The sequence below is a fragment of the Symphodus melops genome (assembly GCF_947650265.1).
Source record: "Symphodus melops genome assembly, chromosome: 11".
Lineage (NCBI taxonomy): Eukaryota > Metazoa > Chordata > Actinopteri > Labriformes > Labridae > Symphodus > Symphodus melops.
In genome coordinates, this window is record NC_136701.1 from 26404419 (window position 1) to 26425796 (window position 21378).

A 21378-nucleotide genomic window follows, 5' to 3' on the forward strand; every position below is an offset into this window, starting at 1 on the left:
ATGAGTGACATCAGCTGTGATGAGGGCAGTGAGCTCTGGCGGTAGTGTGCCAGCAGGGGGAGTCCATGTGGAGGATGGGGTAAATTTAGGGGGCTCTGTTTGTTGTTTATTTTGGAAGTGTGAGGCCAATTTTAATTGTCTGTGGTATTGCTGTAAGTCAAATCTACTTTTTTCTATGAGGTTCTTATTGCTGCCCTTAGTGGGAATAAAATTTAGGCCCCTGTTAAGCAGGGTCAATTGTGGGGTTGTGGGTTCGAATTTTGTGGCCAGAACTAAAACATTTTTAGTCCCCTCCTGTGCGTGCAGGCTTCTGGGGATTTCTAGTTTAAGTGCTGGCCCCAATGCTGCAGCATGAGACCAGCAGTGTCCTTCGTCCAGTGGATTTTGTCCTCCACTGTCTTAAAGGAGCTGTTGGAGAGTTTGGGGATGTACTTCTGATTTTTCTGGATGTACTCGTTCAGGCGGAGGAGGGCATCCATCTCTGAGACAGGCAGGGCCCCAGAATAATTAATTAAGGGCACCCATATCTCCGCCTGAGGAAATTTGTTGGTGGCAGCCCTCACTGCTGCCTGCATTTGTTTAATTGTTGTCTGTTGTATGTTTTGGCCTCTGTTGTTCAGGCCGAAGGACAGGATCACCTTCTCCACCGTGGCGGAGACGATGGTCCTGGAGAGGATGGCCTCAGCGTGTCTGAAGGTGGCCCCTGGGAAGCTGTCGATCTGCAGCCCCTCGATGTCGCAGGGTGGGATTCTGGCGACGTTCGAGTCCCCCATGATAAGCCACTTTTTCGTCACACTGAGGTTCCAGTCCTTCATTTTGTTTCGTGTGTTTATGTGTCTGCTTGGTCTGCATGTCGGTGTCTGTGGAGTGCTGTCTGTGTGTGTTTGTGTTTGTGTTATTTTAGGGGGTGCTGTTTGTCCAGGAGCCGCTGCTTTTGGCCCCAAACTCAGCTTCTTTTGGACAGCTGACCTCAGTCTGCCCGAAGGTGGCACGAGGGCAGGACTCGGACTGATGTCCTCGTCCATGCCCTCGAACACACAGGGGTTTGGTGGTCTGTCGACCCTGGCCGGAGTGCGTGCGGCCCTCTGGGCCTTAGGTGAGGCCTCCTGAGCAGCAGGGGGGAGGGGGGTGTCCTCGCCCATCACCGGGGACCAGTCTCCCCGGGCAGGCTCCGTCATGGTGGCCACGGAGGTCACCACAGTCGGGCGCTGAGGGACAATGTCCGCCCTCACGACCATGACGTGATCCCGAGGAGGGGTCACGGTGAGGGGGACGGGGGGGACGATGAGGGTGGGGGGCACGCACTCTGTTTGAGTTGGTGCAGGTGAGGGTGTTTGTGTGACTGGAGCTGCGTGTGTAGGTGCCTGTGTGTGTGTGGTTTGAAGTGTGTGTGTGGGTGCTTGTGTGTGTGTGGGTGCTTGTGTGAGTGTGGGTGTGTGTGTGTCCGTGGTCTGTGGGACCCCAGCCACTAACAGAGCCTCTGTCTGCTTTAATGTGTCCTCCTCCAGGCGGCGACCCAGGTTTCTGCGGGCCCAGGATGAAGCCACCTCAAAGGGCCTCCGCCAGTGGTGTGCAGACATGTGGGTGAGTTTCCCCACCTCCTGCTCCATGACCCCCTGATAGTGGTCTCTAAGAATCAGGACCGTGGTGAAGGCCCAATTCTTAGCGTTCCCCTCTATCAGTGCCTGCGTGTGAGGAGTGGGGGCCGCTGGCTTGATGTTGTCAGCCAGCGACTGTCCCATTTTGGCGATGGCAGAGGGAGGTTCGTCCGCCGACACGTTCTTCAGGTGGTGGACAGTTTTAATGATGGTGTGTATCACACGCACCTTCCCAACAAAGTCGGGGTCGTCCGACCGTTCCTCCTCGCCACGCTGTTGTTGTTTGTCCCTATTCGTGTTGTTGTACGTGTTCCTGTTGTTGTACGTGTTTCTGTTGTTGTACATGTTTCTGTTGTCGTACGTGTTCCTGTTGTTGTATGTGTTTCTGTTGTTGTACATGTTTCTGTTGTTGTATGTATTTCTGTTGCTGTTCACGTACTTGTTGTTGTACTGAGTTTTCGTGAACTGCTTGTGTTTATTTGTGTTGTTTGTTCTAGGTCCATAAGGAGCCCGGGTTTCCAAAAATTGAGGCCTGTAGCCTTGGTCAAAGGTTTGGCGAAAGCCTTCGCCACGCCTGCCACGGGTAACAGAGGCGTAGGAGGGCCTCTGTCCCGGGCCAGAGCGTGAGCGGCCGTACGGGGGAGAGTGACGTCTGCTGCGGCTGTAAGCCCAGGCTCGCACCTCTCCGCGGTGGTCAAGCCGGCCACGGCGGTAGCGAACCTCGGTCCAGCCAGCGTCCTCACTGTATCCCCTCATGTTTAAACAGGTAAGTGTTTAGGTTAAATCTATATATTTTTGTTTTTTTTGGTCTTTTTTTGTTTTTTTTGAAAATAAAATGAAAATAAAATAAAACCACAATTTGGGTTGTAAAATAAAAGAGTTGTGAAAAAGATAAACTAAATAACAGGCTTTGTTGCAACGTTTCGACCCTAATCTGGGTCTTCTTCAGGCAGCCTGTTTAAAACAAAACAAAATAAAAGCTATTTCTCCTATATTCTCTAACTGACGTGTGTGTGTGTCTGCTCCTAGTGAGACGTCTGCTCTGGTCGAAGGGCGAAGAGAGAGTGAGGAGAGACGTGTGTATCTCCCCTCAGCACCTCTGCTCAGGCCCCTCCCTCGCAGACACACAGTCAGAAAGTCCTGCTTCTGCATCTTTCGGATTTGAATTTGAATTTCAGCCAATGGGAGAGCAGGATTTTTAATAATTGTTTTTTGTGGTCAAATTTATTATATTTTATTAAAATTGTAATTGAGAATAATTTCTGACTATGTGTTGTTTGTTTTAGTGTGCTTTTTACCAATTTTGGTGTTTGTATTTAATGATTTTATTAGGTTTTTATAGATGGACGGTGAGTGTTTTGTTATTTAAGGTGTATATTAATATTTATTTTTCAGGTTAAGGTAAGTATTGTTATTAGGGTGTATATTTATGTTAATAATGTTTATTTTCCAGGTATGGTAAGTATTGTTTTATTATTTTTTTATTATTTATTATTATTTAGATTAGGGTTAGGGTTAGGGTTAGGGTTAGGGTTAGGGTTAGGGTTAGGGTAGGGTAAGGGGGTAGGGGTAGGGTAGGGGGGTAGGGGTAGGGTTAGGGTTAGGGTTAGGGTTAGGGTTAGGGTTAGGGTTAGGGTTAGGGTTGGGGTTTGGGATCGGGTTAGGGTTAGGGTTAGGGTTGGGGTTTGGGATCGGGTTAGGGTTAGGGGTTAGGGTTAGGGTTAGGGGTTAGGGTTAGGGTTAGGGATAGGGGAAGGGTTAGGGTTAGGGATAGGGGAAGGGTTAGGGTTAGGGTTAGGGATAGGGGAAGGGTTAGGGTTAGGGTTAGGGTTAGGGGAAGGGTTAGGGTTAGGGATAGGGGAAGGGTTAGGGTTAGGGTTAGGGATGGGGGAAGGGTTAGGGTTAGGGATAGGGGAAGGGTTAGGGTTAGGGTTAGGGATAGGGATAGGGGAAAGGTTAAGGTTAGTGTTAGGGGACCCGATCCAGTGCGCTGGCCATCACAGCTCCCCAGAGAGATCATGCCCTACCTCTCATTGAGGCCGTGGGGATGTCGCGTGCCCAGCCTCATGATCCAGAGGCGTTCGGACCTCCGCCTCTGAGCCACGCTCCATCTGGGGTCGGCCTCAAGGACAGAGACACGGACCGCGTCCCATCCGTGGAGGACATAGTGTCCCACCACCAGCCTCTGAGTCTCCTTCTTTCTCAAAATGTTGTGCCGATGCTGAGTGAACCTCACCAGGATTGTGTTTCCTGTCTCCCCAACATACTTTGCCCCACAGGTAGCACAGGTAATCAGGTAAACACAATTCCTGGTGAGAGGGCTTCCCCGCAGCTGGCAGCGAAAAATTGTGTTTGTCTTTGTATTTTGCAGCCATGTCTGGTGCTTGAAAAATTGTCTGTGACCTCTGGGTGCAGAGGTCAACAGAGATGGCAGTTTAGCCTTCACTAAATAGGATTGGAGATTCCTATTTTTTCGATAGGCTGCGATGATCCTCCTCTCCTGCAGCACCTGTGTGTCTGCCATGAAGGAGGTTAAATGACCCCTAATTACCCTCACAAGCTTCACGGTCGATGGTGAAAATGTAGTGACAAAGGGGAGGATTGGAGAGGTCTGTTCAGGCCTTTTCTCCAGAAAAGTCTTGAGACTTTTCCTTAAAAAGGAGCGAGGGTACCCTCTAGTGGCCAGAGCTGAGAACAGCGTTTTTGTGGCCTGTTTAAAATCCCCTTTGTCACTACAAATCCTATGAAACCTCAGGAGCTGAGATTTCACCAGCCCAGCAAAGGTGTGCTTGGGATGGTGGCTGGTTCTAAAGAGCAGAGCGTGAGTGTCTGTCTCCTTAAAAAATACCCTCACATCCAGCCTGCCTGTTTCACTGAACCCCGCTCCCTTGTAGGTGGTGGTGTCCAGGAAGTCCACAGAGGTGTAGCTGGTGGTGGATTTGAGTGTGATCGACCTGTTATGAGTGTTCAGAGTGTGCAAGAATATTTTGAAGTCCTCCTCTGAGTGGGACCAGACACCCCAGATATCGTCCAGATACCTGAGGTAATGGAGGGGCTTCTTTTGGCAGGAGGCCAGGGCTGACGTCTCCCACTCAGCCATGAAAATGTTGGCGTAAGCCGGGGCAAATTTCTTCCCCATGGCTGTGCCTTTGATTTGGAGGAAATAGTCCGAATTAAAAACAAAATCATTCCGGGTCAAATTAATTTCTAACAATTGAATTATTTCCTTATCTGGTCTCTTTTTGTCCTTAAATTTGTAAAACGTGTTTTTGACAGCCTGTATGCCCTCCTGTGTATCAATATTTGTGTACAGGCTGTCAATGTCAATAGTGAAAAGCATGGCGTCATGTGGGATGTGGAGGCTCCTAATAATTTCAACAAAATGGTATGTGTCTTTAATGTAACTGTCGTGTTTGATGGACAGGGGATTCAGGAAGAAATCGATGTACTCCGCCGTGTTGTAGGTGTCACTGCTGCAGTCCGACACAATAGGCCTGCCTGGAGGGATTTCGTGCGGCCTACTCCATTTCGCAGGATCCTTATGAATTTTGGGGAGCATATAAAACAGCCTGGGCCTGGGTTCAGGTGTGCCCATAAGGTAAGTCTTTTGTTTGAAATTTATGAATTTTTTAATGTACAGATTATCTATAATTTTTTCTATTAATTTAATTGTTTCCGGGTAAATTGGTTTCTCTAATTTAGAATAATATTTTGGATCGTTAAGCTGTCTATACCCCTCCCACAGATACTGTTCCCTGTCCATAATGACCACCACACTGCCCTTATCAGCCGGCTTGATCACAATATTTTTATTATTTTTCAGCTCCTCCAGAGCAGCCACCTCCTCAGGGCTGAGGTTTGGCTCATTGTGGCTGAGCCTGAAGTGCTGATCAAAATGACTGATGTCAGCTGTGATGAGGGCAGTGAGCTCTGGCGGTAGTGTGCCAGCAGGGGGCGTCCACGTGGAGGATGGGGTGAATTTAGGGGGCTCTGTTTGTTGTTTATGTTGGAAGTGTGAAGCTAATTTTAATTGTCTATGATATTGCTGTAAGTCAAATCTACTTTTTTCTATGAGGTTCTTATTGCTGCCCTTTGTGGGAATAAAATTTAGGCCCCTGTTAAGCAGGGTCAATTGTGGGGTTGTGGGTTCGAATTTTTTGGCCAGAACTAGGGTTAGGGTTAGGGTTAGGGTTAGGGTTAGGGTTAGGGTTAGGGTTAGGGTTGGGGTTTGGGATCGGGTTAGGGTTAGGGTTAGGGGAAGGGTTAGGGTTAGGGTTAGGGATAGGGGAAGGGTTAGGGTTAGGGTTAGGGATAGGGGAAGGGTTAGGGGTTAGGGTTAGGGATAGGGGAAGGGTTAGGGTTAGGGTTAGGGATAGGGGAAGGGTTAAGGTTAGGGTTAGGGGTTAGGGTTAGGGATAGGGGAAGGGTTAGGGTTAGGGTTAGGGTTAGGGTTAGGGTTAGGTCAGGGTTAGGGTTAGGGTTAGGGTTAGGGTTGGGGTTTGGGATCGGGTTAGGGTTAGGGTTAGGGGTTAGGGTTAGGGTTAGGGTGGGGTTAGGGTTAGGGTTAGGGGTTAGGGTTAGGGATAGGGGAAGGGTTAGGGTTAGGGTTAGGGGTTAAGGGTTAGGGTTAGGGATAGGGGAAGGGTTAGGGTTAGGGATAGGGGAAGGGTTAGGGTTAGGGATAGGGTTAGGGTTAGGGTTAGGGAAAGGGTTAGGGTTAGGGGTCAGGGTTAGGGTCAGGGTTAGGGATAGGGGAGGGGGATAGGGGACCCGATCCAGTGCACTGGCCATCACAGCTCCCCAGAGAGACCGCGCCCTACCTCTCATTGAGGCCTTGTGGGTGTCTCGTGCCCAGCCTCATGATCCAGAGGCGTTCAGACCTCCGCCTCTGTGCCACGCTCCATCTCGGGTTGGCCTCGAGAACAGAGACTCGGACAGAGCCCCACCCGTGGAGGATGAAGTGTCCCACCACCAGCCTCTGAGCCTCCTTTTTCTTCAAAATATTGTGTCTATGCTGGGTGAACCTCACCAGGATTGTGTTTCCCGTCTCCCCCACATACTTTGCCCCACAGGTGGCACAGGTGATCAGGTAAACACAATTCCTGGTGAGAGGGCTTCCCCGCAGCTGACACTGAAAAATTGTTTGTGTCTGTGTATTTTGCAGCCATGTCTGGTGCTTGAAAAATTGCCCGTGACCTCTGGGTGCAGAGGTCAACAAAGGCGGCAGTTTAGCCTTCACTAAATGTGACTGGAGGTTCCTATTTTTCCTATAGGCTGCAATAATCCTCCTCTCCTGCAGCACATTTGTGCCTGCCATAAAGGAGTTGAAGTGGCTCCTAATTACTCTCACAAGCTTCACAGTTGACGGGGAAAATGTAGTGACAAAGGGGAGAATTGGAGAGGTCTGTACAGGCCTTTTCTCCTGAAAAGTTTTAAAACTTCTCCTTAAAAAGGAGCGAGAGTACCCTCTTGTGGCCAGAGCTGAGAACAGCACTTTTGTGGCCTGTTGAAAATCCCCTTTGTCACTACAGATCCTGTAAAATCTCAGGAGCTGAGATTTCACCAGCCCAGCAAAGGTGTGCTTGGGATGGTGGCTTGTTTTAAAGAGCAGAGCGTGAGTGTCTGTCTCTTTAAAGAACACCCTCACATCCAGCCTGCCTGTCTCCCTGAACCCCACTCCTTTGTAGGTGGTGGTGTCCAGGAAGTCCACAGAGGTGTAGCTGGTGGTGGATTTGAGAGTGATGGACTTGTTGTGGGTGTTCAGGGTCTGTAAAAAAACTTGGAAATCCTCCTCCGAGTGGGACCAAACACCCCAGATATCGTCCAGATACCTGAGGTAATGGAGGGGTTTCTTTTGGCAGGAGGCCAGGGCTGATGTCTCCCACTCAGCCATGAAAATGTTGGCGTAAGCCGGGGCAAATTTCTTCCCCATGGCTGTGCCTTTAATTTGGAGGAAATAGTCCGAATTAAAAACAAAGTCATTCCGGGTCAAATTAATTTCTAACAATTGAATTAGTTCCTTATCTGGTCTCTTTTTGTCCTTAAATTTGTAAAACGTGGTTTTGACAGCCTGTATGCCCTCCTGTGTGTCAATGTTAGTATACAGGCTGTCAATGTCAATAGTGAAAAGCATGGCGTCATGTGGGATGTGGAGGCTCCTAATAATTTCAACAAAATGGTATGTGTCTTTAATGTAACTGTCGTGTTTGATGGACAGGGGGTTCAGGAAGAAATCGATGTACTCTGCCGTGTTGTAGGTGTCACTGCTGCAGTCCGACACAATAGGCCTGCCTGGAGGGATTTCGTGCGGCCTACTCCATTTCGCAGGATCCTTGTGAATTTTAGGGAGCATATAGAACAGCCTGGGCCTGGGTTCAGGTGTGCCAAGCAGGTAAGTTTTTTGTTTAAAATTTATGAATTTTTTAATGTACAGATTATCTATAATTTTTTCTATTAATTTAATTGTGTCCGGATAAATAGGTTTCTCTAATTTAGAATAATATTTTGGATCGTTAAGCTGTCTATACCCCTCCCACAGATACTGTTCCCTGTCCATAATGACCACTACACTGCCCTTATCAGCTGGCTTGATCACGATATTTTTATTATTTTTCAGCTCCTCCAGAGCAGCCACCTCCTCAGGGCTGAGGTTTGGCTCATTGTGGCTGAGTCTGAAGTGCTGATCAAAATGAGTGACATCAGCTGTGATGAGGACAGTGAGCTCTGGCGGTAGTGTGCCAGCAGGGGGAGTCCACGTGGAGGATGGGGTGAATTTAGGGGGCTCTGTTTGTTGTTTATTTTGAAAGTGCGAAGCTAATTTTAATTGTCTATGATATTGCTGTAAGTCAAATCTACTTTTTTCTATGAGGTTCTTATTGCTGCCCTTTGTGGGAATAAAATTTAGTCCCCTGTTAAGCAGGGTCAATTGTGGGGTTGTGGGTTTGAAATTTTTGGCCAAAACTAATACATTTTTAGTCCCCTCCTGTGCGTGCAGGCTTCTGGGGATTTCTAGTTTAGGTGCTGGCCCCAGTGCTGCAGCATGAGACCAGCAGTGTCCTTCGTCCAGTGAATTTTGTCCTCCACTGTTTTAAAGGAGCTGTTGGGGAGTTTGGGGATGTACTTTTGATTTTTTTGTATGTATTCGTTCAGGCGGAGGAGGGCATCCATCTCTGAGACGGGCAGGGCCCCTGAATAATTAATTAGAGGCACCCATATCTCCGCCTGAGGAAATTTGTGGGTGGCAGCCCTCACTGCCGCCTGCATTTGTTTCACTGTCGTTTGTTGTATGTTTTGGCCTCTGTTGTTCAGGCCGAAGGACAGGATCACCTTCTCCACCGTGGCGGAGACGATGGTCCTGGAGAGGATGGCCTCAGCGTGTCTGAAAGTGGCCCCTGGGAAGCTGTCGATCTGCAGCCCCTCGATGTCGCAGGGTGGGATTCTGGCGACATTCGAGTCCCCCATGATAAGCCACTTCTTGCTCACCCTGAGGTTCCAGTCCTTCATTTTGTTTCGTGTGTTCATGTGTCTGCTCGGTCTGCATGTCGGTGTCTGTAGAGTGCTGTCTGTGTGTGTTTGTTTCTCTGTTTCTCTAATTGTTGGTGTCTGTGGTGTTTGTTTTTCTGTCTCTACAGGAGCCGCTGCTTTTGGCCCCAGACTGAGCTTTTTCTGGACAGCTGACCTCAGTCTGCCCGAAGGTGGCACGAGGGCAGGACTCGGACTGATGTCTTCGTCCAAGCCCTCGAACACACAGGGGTTTGGTGGTCTGTCGACCCTGGCTGGAGTGCGTGTGGCCCTCTGGGCCTTAGGTGAGGTCTCCTGAGGAGCAGGGGGGAGGGGGGTGTCCTCTCCCATCACCGGGGACCAGTCTCCCCGGGCAGGCTCCGTCATGGTGGCCACGGAGGTCACCATAGTCGGGCGCTGAGGGACAATGTCCGCCCTCACGACCATGACGTTGTCCCGAGGAGGGGTCACGGTGAGGGGGACGGGGGGGATGATGAGGGTGGGGGGCACGCACTCTGTTTGAGTCGCTGTTGGTGCAGGTGAGGGTGTTTGTGTGACTGGAGCTGTGAGTGTGGGTGTGTGTGTGGTTGGAAGTGTGGGTGTGTGTGTGGTTGGTAGTGTGGGTGTGTGTGTGGTTGCTTGTGTGAGTGTGGGTGTGTGTGTGGTTGGTAGTGTGGGTGTGTGTGTGGGTGCTTGTGTGAGTGTGGGTGTGTGTGTGTCTGTGGTCTGTGGGACCCCAGCCACTAACAGAGCCTCTGTCTGCTTTAATGTGTCCTCCTCCAGGCGGCGACCCAGGTTTCTGCGGGCCCAGGATGAAGCCACCTCAAAGGGCCTCCGCCAGTGGTGTGCAGACATGTGGGTGAGTTTCCCCACCTCCTGCTCCATGACCCCCTGATAGTGGTCTCTAAGAATCAGGACCGTGGTGAAGGCCCAATTCTTAGCGTTCCCCTCTATCAGTGCCTGCGTGTGAGGAGTGGGGGCCGCTGGCTTGATGTTATCAGCCAGCGACTGTCCCATTTTGGCGATGGCAGAGGGAGGTTCGTCCGCCGACACGTTTTTCAGGTGGTGGACAGATTTAATGATGGTGTGTATCACACGCACCTTCTCCACAAAGTCGGGGTCGTCCGACCGTTCCTCCTCGCCACGCTGTTGTTGTTTGTCCCTATTTGTGTTGTTGTACGTGTTTCTGTTGTTGTATGTGTTCCTGTTGTTGTATGTGTTTCTGTTGTCGTACGTGTTCCTGTTGTTGTATGTGTTTCTGTTGTTGTATGTATTTCTGTTGTTGTACGTGTTTCTGTTGTTGTATGCATTTCTGTTGCTGTTCACGTACTTGTTGTTGTACTGTGTCTTCGTGAACTGCTTGTGTTTATTTGTGTTGTTTGTTCTAGGTCCGTAAGGAGCCCGGGTTTCCAAAAATTGTGGCTTGTAGCCTTGGTTAAAGGTTTGGCGAAAGCCTTCGCCACGCCTGCCACGGGTAACAGAGGCGTAGGAGGGCCTCTGTCCCGGGCCAGAGCGTGAGCGGCCGTACGGGGGAGAGTGACGTCTGCTGCGGCTGTAAGCCCAGGCTCGCACCTCTCCGCGGTGGTCAAGCCGGCCACGGCGGTAGCGAACCTCGGTCCAGCCAGCATCCTCACTGTATCCCCTCATGTTTTAACAGGTAAGTGTTAGGTTAAATCTATATATTTTTGGTTTTTTTGTTTTTTTTGGTTTTTTTTGAAAATAAAATGAAAATAAAATAAAACCACAATTTGGGTTGTAAAATAAAAGAGTTGTGAAAAAGATAAACTAAATAACAGGCTTGTTGCAACGTTTCGACCCGAATCTGGGTCTTCTTCAGGCAGCCTGTTTAAAACAAAACAAAATAAAAGCTATTTCTCCTATATTCTCTAACTGACGTGTGTGTGTGTCTGCTCCTAGTGAGACGTCTGCTCTGGTCGAAGGGCGAAGAGAGAGTGAGGAGAGACGTGTGTATCTCCCCTCAGTACCTCTGCTCAGGCCCCTCCCTCGCAGAGACACACAGTGAGAGAGTTAGGCTTTAGTATTTTTCGAATTTGAATTTGAATTTGAGCCAATAGGAGAGCAGGATTTTTAGGAATTGTTTTTTGTGGTTATATTTATTATATTTCATTAAAATTTTAATTGAAAATAATTTTTGACTATGTGTTGTTTGTTTTGGTGTGCTTTTTTCAAATTTTGGTGTTTGCATTAAATCAGTTTATTTAGTTTTTATAGATAGGAGGTAAGTATTAGGTCTTTAGGGTGTGTATTAATATTTCTTTTTCAGGTAAGGTAAGTATAGATAATGATGTATATTTTTAATAATGTTTCCTTTTCAGGTACGGTAAGTATTATGTTTTGTTATTTTTATTATATTATTATTTACATTAGGTGGAAATTTGAGGGTCAGGCACGTCTCGTACGTGAGAGCTGGAGGCACGGGCGTGTTAGGGTTGGGGTTTGGGATCGGGTTAGGGTTAGGGTTAGGGGTTAGGGTTAGGGTTAGGGTGGGGTTAGGGTTAGGGTTAGGGGTTAGGGTTAGGGATAGGGGAAGGGTTAGGGTTAGGGTTAGGGGTTAAGGGTTAGGGTTAGGGATAGGGGAAGGGTTAGGGTTAGGGATAGGGGAAGGGTTAGGGTTAGGGATAGGGTTAGGGTTAGGGTTAGGGAAAGGGTTAGGGTTAGGGGTCAGGGTTAGGGTCAGGGTTAGGGATAGGGGAGGGGGATAGGGGACCCGATCCAGTGCACTGGCCATCACAGCTCCCCAGAGAGACCGCGCCCTACCTCTCATTGAGGCCTTGTGGGTGTCTCGTGCCCAGCCTCATGATCCAGAGGCGTTCAGACCTCCGCCTCTGTGCCACGCTCCATCTCGGGTTGGCCTCGAGAACAGAGACTCGGACAGAGCCCCACCCGTGGAGGATGAAGTGTCCCACCACCAGCCTCTGAGCCTCCTTTTTCTTCAAAATATTGTGTCTATGCTGGGTGAACCTCACCAGGATTGTGTTTCCCGTCTCCCCCACATACTTTGCCCCACAGGTGGCACAGGTGATCAGGTAAACACAATTCCTGGTGAGAGGGCTTCCCCGCAGCTGACACTGAAAAATTGTTTGTGTCTGTGTATTTTGCAGCCATGTCTGGTGCTTGAAAAATTGCCCGTGACCTCTGGGTGCAGAGGTCAACAAAGGCGGCAGTTTAGCCTTCACTAAATGTGACTGGAGGTTCCTATTTTTCCTATAGGCTGCAATAATCCTCCTCTCCTGCAGCACATTTGTGCCTGCCATAAAGGAGTTGAAGTGGCTCCTAATTACTCTCACAAGCTTCACAGTTGACGGGGAAAATGTAGTGACAAAGGGGAGAATTGGAGAGGTCTGTACAGGCCTTTTCTCCTGAAAAGTTTTAAAACTTCTCCTTAAAAAGGAGCGAGAGTACCCTCTTGTGGCCAGAGCTGAGAACAGCACTTTTGTGGCCTGTTGAAAATCCCCTTTGTCACTACAGATCCTGTAAAATCTCAGGAGCTGAGATTTCACCAGCCCAGCAAAGGTGTGCTTGGGATGGTGGCTTGTTTTAAAGAGCAGAGCGTGAGTGTCTGTCTCTTTAAAGAACACCCTCACATCCAGCCTGCCTGTCTCCCTGAACCCCACTCCTTTGTAGGTGGTGGTGTCCAGGAAGTCCACAGAGGTGTAGCTGGTGGTGGATTTGAGAGTGATGGACTTGTTGTGGGTGTTCAGGGTCTGTAAAAAAACTTGGAAATCCTCCTCCGAGTGGGACCAAACACCCCAGATATCGTCCAGATACCTGAGGTAATGGAGGGTTAGGGTTAGGGTTAGGGTTAGGGTTAGGGTTAGGGGTTAGGGGTTAGGGTTAGGGTTAGGGTTAGGGTTAGGGTTAGGGTTAGGGTTAGGGTTAGGGTTTGGGTTAGGGTTAGGGTTAGGGTTAGGGTTAGGGTTAGGGTTAGGGTTGGGGTTTGGGATCGGGTTAGGGTTAGGGTTAGGGTTAGGGGTTAAGGGTTAGGGTTAGGGTTAGGGATAGGGGAAGGGTTAGGGTTAGGGATAGGGGAAGGGTTAGGGTTAGGGTTAGGGGAAGGGTTAGGGTTAGGGTTAGGGATAGGGGAAGGGTTAGGGTTAGGGATAGGGGAAGGGTTAGGGTTAGGGTTAGGGATAGGGGAAGGGTTAGGGTTAGGGTTAGGGATAGGGGAAGGGTTAGGGTTAGGGATAGGGGAAGGGGATAGGGGACCCGATCCAGTGCGCTGGCCATCACAGCTCCCCAGAGAGACCATGCCCTACCTCTCATTGAGGCCTTGTGGGTGTCTCGTGCCCAGCCTCATGATCCAGAGGCGTTCAGACCTCCGCCTCTGGGCCACGCTCCATCTGGGGTTGGCCTCGAGAACAGAGACTCGGACAGAGTCCCACCCGTGGAGGACATAGTGTCCCACCACCAGCCTCTGAGTCTCCTTTTTCCTCAAAATATTATGTCTGTGCTGAGTGAACCTCACCAGGATTGTGTTTCCTGTCTCCCCAACATACTTTGCCCCACAGGTGGCACAGGTAACCAGGTAAACACAATTCCTGGTGAGAGGGCTTCCCCGCAGCTGACACTGAAAAATTGTTTTGGTTTGGGAGTTTTGCAGCCATGTTTGGTGCTTAAAAAATTGCCCGTGACCTCTGGGTGCAGAGGTCAACAAAGGCGACAGTTTTGCCTTCACTAGATAGGACTGGAGGTTCCTATTCTTTCTGTAGGCTGCAATGATCCTCCTCTCCTGCAGCACCTGTGTGTCTGCCATAAAGGAGGTAAAATGACTCCTAACTACCCTCACAAGTCTCACAGTTGACGGGGAAAATGTAGTGACAAAGGGGAGGATTGGAGAGGTCTGTGTTGGCCTTTTCTCCAGAAAAGTCTTGAGACTTTTCCTTAAAAAGGAGCGAGGGTACCCTCTAGTGGCCAGAGCTGAGAACAGCGTTTTTGTGGCCTGCTTAAAATCCCCTTTGTCACTACAAATCCTATGAAACCTCAGGAGCTGAGATTTCACCAGCCCAGCAAAGGTGTGCTTGGGATGGTGGCTGGTTCTAAAGAGCAGAGCGTGAGTGTCTGTCTCCTTAAAAAATACCCTCACATCCAGCCTGCCTGTTTCACTGAACCCCGCTCCCTTGTAGGTGGTGGTGTCCAGGAAGTCGACCGAGGTGTAGCTGGTGGTGGATTTGAGGGTGATGGACCTGTTGTGGGTGTTCAGGGTCTGTAAAAAGATTTTGAACTCCTCCTCAGAGTGGGACCAGACACCCCAGATATCATCAAGATACCTGAGGTAGTGGAGGGGTTTCTTTTGGCAGGAGGCCAGGGCTGATGTCTCCCACCCAGCCATGAAAATGTTGGCGTACGCCGGGGCAAATTTCTTCCCCATGGCTGTGCCTTTGATTTGGAGGAAATACTCTGAATTAAAAACAAAATCATTCCGGGTCAAATTAATTTCTAACAATTGAATTAGTTCCTTATCTGGTCTCTTTTTGTCCTTAAATTTGTAAAACGTGTTTTTGACAGCCTGTATGCCCTCCTGTGTGTCAATGTTAGTATACAGGCTGTCAATGTCAATAGTAAATAGCATGGCGTTTTGCGGGATTTGAAGGCTCCTAATAATGTCCACGAAATGATATGTGTCCTTAATGTAGCTGTCATGTTTGATCGACAGGGGGTTCAGGAAGAAGTCAATATACTCCGCCGTGTTGTATGTGTCACTGCTGCAGTCCGACACAATAGGCCTGCCTGGAGGGATTTCGTGCGGCCTACTCCATTTCGCAGGATCCTTGTGAATTTTAGGGAGCATATAGAACAGCCTGGGCCTGGGTTCAGGTGTGCCCATAAGGTAAGTCTTTTGTTTGAAGTTAATAAATTTTTTAATGTAAAGATTGTCTATAATTTTTTCTATTAATTTAATTGTGTCCGGATAAATAGGTTTCTCTAATTTAGAATAATATTTTTTATCGTTAAGCTGTCTATACCCCTCCCACAGATACTGTTCCCTGTCCATAATGACCACCACACTGCCCTTATCAGCTGGCTTGATAACAATATTTTTGTTATTTTTCAGCTCCTCCAGAGCAGCCACCTCCTCAGGGCTGAGGTTTGGCTCATTGTGGCTGAGTCTGAAGTGCTGATCAAAATGACTGACATCAGCTGTGATGAGGGCAGTGAGCTCTGGCGGTAGTGTGCCAGCAGGGGGCGTCCATGTGGAGGATGGGGTGAATTTAGGGGGCTCTGTTTGTTGTTTATGTTGGAAGTGTGAAGCTAATTTTAATTGTCTGTGATATTGCTGTAAGTCAAATCTACTTTTTTCTATGAGGTTCTTATTGCTGCCCTTTGTGGGAATAAAATTTAGTCCCCTGTTAAGCAGGGTCAATTGTGGGGTTGTGGGTTCGAATTTTTTGGCCAGAACTAAAACATTTTTAGTCCCCTCCTGTGCGTGCAGGCTTCTGGGGATTTCTAGTTTAAGTGCTGGCCCCAATGCTGCAGCATGAGACCAGCAGTGTCCTTCGTCCAGTGGATTTTGTCCTCCACTGTTTTAAAGGAGCTGTTGGGGAGTTTGGGGATGTGTCTCTGATTTTTCTGGATGTACTCATTCAGGCGGAGGAGGGCATCCATCTCCGAGACAGGCAGGGCCCCAGAATAATTAATTAAGGGCACCCAAATCTCCGCCTGAGGAAATTTGTTGGTGGCAGCCCTCACTGCTGCCTGCATCTGTTTAATTGTTGTCTGCTCAATGTTTTGGCCTCTATTGTTTAGGCCGAAGGACAGGATCACCTTCTCCACCGTGGCGGAGACGATGGTCCTGGAGAGGATGGCCTCAGCGTGTCTGAAGGTGGCCCCTGGGAAGCTGTCGATCTGCAGCCCCTCGATGTCGCAGGGTGGGATCCTGGCGACGTTCGAGTCTCCCATGATAAGCCACTTTTTCGTCACACTGAGGTTCCAGTCCTTCATTTTGTTTCTTGTGTTTATGTGTCTGCTTGGTCTACATGTCGGTGTCTGTGGAGTGCTGTCTGTGTGTGTTTGTGTTTGTGTTTTTTTAGGTGGTGCTGTTTGTTCAGGAGCCGCTGCTTTTGGCCCCAAACTCAGCTTTTTCTGGACAGCTGACCTCAGTCTGCCCGAAGGTGGCACGAGGGCAGGACTCGGACTGATGTCTTCGTCCAAGCCCTCGAACACACAGGGGTTTGGTGGTCTGTCGACCCTGGCTGGAGTGCGTGTGGCCCTCTGGGCCTTAGGTGAGGTCTCCTGAGGAGCAGGGGGGAGGGGGGTGTCCTCTCCCATCACCGGGGACCAGTCTCCCCGGGCAGGCTCCGTCATGGTGGCCACGGAGGTCACCATAGTCGGGCGCTGAGGGACAATGTCCGCCCTCACGACCATGACGTTGTCCCGAGGAGGGGTCACGGTGAGGGGGACGGGGGGGATGATGAGGGTGGGGGGCACGCACTCTGTTTGAGTCGCCGTTGGTGCAGGTGAGGGTGTTTGTGTGACTGGAGCTGTGAGTGTGGGTGTCTGTGTGTGTGTGGTTGGAAGTGTGGGTGTGTGTGTGGTTGGTAGTGTGGGTGTGTGTGTGGGTGCTTGTGTGAGTGTGGGTGTGTGTGTGTCTGTGGTCTGTGGGACCCCAGCCACTAACAGAGCCTCTGTCTGCTTTAATGTGTCCTCCTCCAGGCGGCGACCCAGGTTTCTGCGTGCCCAGGATGAAGCCACCTCAAAGGGCCTCCGCCAGTGGTGTGCAGACATGTGGGTGAGTTTCCCCACCTCCTGCTCCATGACCCCCTGATAGTGGTCTCTAAGAATCAGGACCGTGGTGAAGGCCCAATTCTTAGCGTTCCCCTCTATCAGTGCCTGCGTGTGAGGAGTGGGGGCCGCTGGCTTGATGTTATCAGCCAGCGACTGTCCCATTTTGGCGATGGCAGAGGGAGGTTCGTCCGCCGACACGTTTTTCAGGTGGTGGACAGTTTTAATGATGGTGTGTATCACACGCACCTTCCCAACAAAGTCGGGGTCGTCCGACCGTTCCTCCTCGCCACGCTGTTGTTGTTTGTTCCTATTCGTGTTGTTGTACGTGTTCCTGTTGTTGTACGTGTTCCTGTTGTTGTACATGTTTCTGTTGTTGTACGTGTTCCTGTTGTTGTACATGTTTCTGTTGTTGTACGTGTTTCTGTTGTTGTACGTGTTTCTGTTGTTGTATGTGTTTCTGTTGCTGTTCACGTACTTGTTGTTGTACTGAGTTTTCGTGAACTGCTTGTGTTTATTTGTGTTGTTTGTTCTAGGTCCGTAAGGAGCCCGGGTTTCCAAAAATTGTGGCTTGTAGCCTTGGTCAAAGGTTTGGCGAAAGCCTTCGCCACGCCTGCCACGGGTAACAGAGGCGTAGGAGGGCCTCTGTCCCGGGCCAGAGCGTGAGCGGCCGTACGGGGGAGAGTGACGTCTGCTGCGGCTGTAAGCCCAGGCTCGCACCTCTCCGCGGTGGTCAAGCCGGCCACGGCGGTAGCGAACCTCGGTCCAGCCAGCGTCCTCACTGTATCCCCTCATGTTTTAACAGGTAAGTGTTAGGTTAAATCTATATATTTTTTGTTTTTTTTTTTGGTCTTTTTTTGTTTTTTTGAAAATAAAATGAAAATAAAATAAAACCACAATTTGGGTTGAAGAATAAAAGAATTGAGAAAAAGATAAACTAAATAACAGGCTTTGTTGCAACGTTTCGACCCTAATCTGGGTCTTCTTCAGGCAGCCTGTTTAAAACAAAACAAAATAAAAGCTATTTCTCCTATATTCTCTAACTGACGTGTGTGTGTGTCTGCTCCTAGTGAGACGTCTGCTCTGGTCGAAGGGCGAAGAGAGAGTGAGGAGAGACGTGTGTATCTCCCCTCAGTACCTCTGCTCAGGCCCCTCCCTCGCAGACACACAGTCAGAGATCCTGCTTCTGCATCTTTCGGATTCGAATTTTGAATTTCAGCCAATGAGAGAGCAGGATTCTTAATAATTGTTTTTTGGGGGTTATATTTATTATATTTTATTAAAATTGCAATTTAAATTAATTTTTGACTATGTGTTGTTTGTTTTGGTGTGTTTTTTCAAATTTTGGTGTTTGTATTCGATGAGTTTATGTAGTTTTTGTAGATAGGAGGTAAGTATTAGGTCTTTAAGGTGTATATTAATATTTCTTTTTCAGGTAAGGTAAGTATAGATAATGGTGTATATTTTTATTAATGTTTCCTTTTCAGGTACGGTAAGTATTATGTTTTGTTACTTTTGTTATATTATTATTTACATTAGGTGGAAATTTGAGGGTCAGACACGTCTCGTACGTGAGAGCTGGAGGCACGGGCGTGTTAGGGTTGGGGTTTGGGATCGGGTTAGGGTTAGGGTTAGGGTTAGGGGTTAAGGGTTAGGGTTAGGGTTAGGGATAGGGGAAGGGTTAGGGTTAGGGATAGGGGAAGGGTTAGGGTTAGGGTTAGGGGAAGGGTTAGGGTTAGGGTTAGGGATAGGGGAAGGGTTAGGGTTAGGGATAGGGGAAGGGTTAGGGTTAGGGTTAGGGATAGGGGAAGGGTTAGGGTTAGGGTTAGGGATAGGGGAAGGGTTAGGGTTAGGGATAGGGGAAGGGGATAGGGGACCCGATCCAGTGCGCTGGCCATCACAGCTCCCCAGAGAGACCATGCCCTACCTCTCATTGAGGCCTTGTGGGTGTCTCGTGCCCAGCCTCATGATCCAGAGGCGTTCAGACCTCCGCCTCTGGGCCACGCTCCATCTGGGGTTGGCCTCGAGAACAGAGACTCGGACAGAGTCCCACCCGTGGAGGACATAGTGTCCCACCACCAGCCTCTGAGTCTCCTTTTTCCTCAAAATATTATGTCTGTGCTGAGTGAACCTCACCAGGATTGTGTTTCCTGTCTCCCCAACATACTTTGCCCCACAGGTGGCACAGGTAACCAGGTAAACACAATTCCTGGTGAGAGGGCTTCCCCGCAGCTGACACTGAAAAATTGTTTTGGTTTGGGAGTTTTGCAGCCATGTTTGGTGCTTAAAAAATTGCCCGTGACCTCTGGGTGCAGAGGTCAACAAAGGCGACAGTTTTGCCTTCACTAGATAGGACTGGAGGTTCCTATTCTTTCTGTAGGCTGCAATGATCCTCCTCTCCTGCAGCACCTGTGTGTCTGCCATAAAGGAGGTAAAATGACTCCTAACTACCCTCACAAGTCTCACAGTTGACGGGGAAAATGTAGTGACAAAGGGGAGGATTGGAGAGGTCTGTGTTGGCCTTTTCTCCAGAAAAGTCTTGAGACTTTTCCTTAAAAAGGAGCGAGGGTACCCTCTAGTGGCCAGAGCTGAGAACAGCGTTTTTGTGGCCTGCTTAAAATCCCCTTTGTCACTACAAATCCTATGAAACCTCAGGAGCTGAGATTTCACCAGCCCAGCAAAGGTGTGCTTGGGATGGTGGCTGGTTCTAAAGAGCAGAGCGTGAGTGTCTGTCTCCTTAAAAAATACCCTCACATCCAGCCTGCCTGTTTCACTGAACCCCGCTCCCTTGTAGGTGGTGGTGTCCAGGAAGTCGACCGAGGTGTAGCTGGTGGTGGATTTGAGGGTGATGGACCTGTTGTGGGTGTTCAGGGTCTGTAAAAAGATTTTGAACTCCTCCTCAGAGTGGGACCAGACACCCCAGATATCATCAAGATACCTGAGGTAGTGGAGGGGTTTCTTTTGGCAGGAGGCCAGGGCTGATGTCTCCCACCCAGCCATGAAAATGTTGGCGTACGCCGGGGCAAATTTCTTCCCCATGGCTGTGCCTTTGATTTGGAGGAAATACTCTGAATTAAAAACAAAATCATTCCGGGTCAAATTAATTTCTAACAATTGAATTAGTTCCTTATCTGGTCTCTTTTTGTCCTTAAATTTGTAAAACGTGTTTTTGACAGCCTGTATGCCCTCCTGTGTGTCAATGTTAGTATACAGGCTGTCAATGTCAATAGTAAATAGCATGGCGTTTTGCGGGATTTGAAGGCTCCTAATAATGTCCACGAAATGATATGTGTCCTTAATGTAGCTGTCATGTTTGATCGACAGGGGGTTCAGGAAGAAGTCAATATACTCCGCCGTGTTGTATGTGTCACTGCTGCAGTCCGACACAATAGGCCTGCCTGGAGGGATTTCGTGCGGCCTACTCCATTTCGCAGGATCCTTGTGAATTTTAGGGAGCATATAGAACAGCCTGGGCCTGGGTTCAGGTGTGCCCATAAGGTAAGTCTTTTGTTTGAAGTTAATAAATTTTTTAATGTAAAGATTGTCTATAATTTTTTCTATTAATTTAATTGTGTCCGGATAAATAGGTTTCTCTAATTTAGAATAATATTTTTTATCGTTAAGCTGTCTATACCCCTCCCACAGATACTGTTCCCTGTCCATAATGACCACCACACTGCCCTTATCAGCTGGCTTGATAACAATATTTTTGTTATTTTTCAGCTCCTCCAGAGCAGCCACCTCCTCAGGGCTGAGGTTTGGCTCATTGTGGCTGAGTCTGAAGTGCTGATCAAAATGACTGACATCAGCTGTGATGAGGGCAGTGAGCTCTGGCGGTAGTGTGCCAGCAGGGGGCGTCCATGTGGAGGATGGGGTGAATTTAGGGGGCTCTGTTTGTTGTTTATGTTGGAAGTGTGAAGCTAATTTTAATTGTCTGTGATATTGCTGTAAGTCAAATCTACTTTTTTCTATGAGGTTCTTATTGCTGCCCTTTGTGGGAATAAAATTTAGTCCCCTGTTAAGCAGGGTCAATTGTGGGGTTGTGGGTTCGAATTTTTTGGCCAGAACTAAAACATTTTTAGTCCCCTCCTGTGCGTGCAGGCTTCTGGGGATTTCTAGTTTAAGTGCTGGCCCCAATGCTGCAGCATGAGACCAGCAGTGTCCTTCGTCCAGTGGATTTTGTCCTCCACTGTTTTAAAGGAGCTGTTGGGGAGTTTGGGGATGTGTCTCTGATTTTTCTGGATGTACTCATTCAGGCGGAGGAGGGCATCCATCTCCGAGACAGGCAGGGCCCCAGAATAATTAATTAAGGGCACCCAAATCTCCGCCTGAGGAAATTTGTTGGTGGCAGCCCTCACTGCTGCCTGCATCTGTTTAATTGTTGTCTGCTCAATGTTTTGGCCTCTATTGTTTAGGCCGAAGGACAGGATCACCTTCTCCACCGTGGCGGAGACGATGGTCCTGGAGAGGATGGCCTCAGCGTGTCTGAAGGTGGCCCCTGGGAAGCTGTCGATCTGCAGCCCCTCGATGTCGCAGGGTG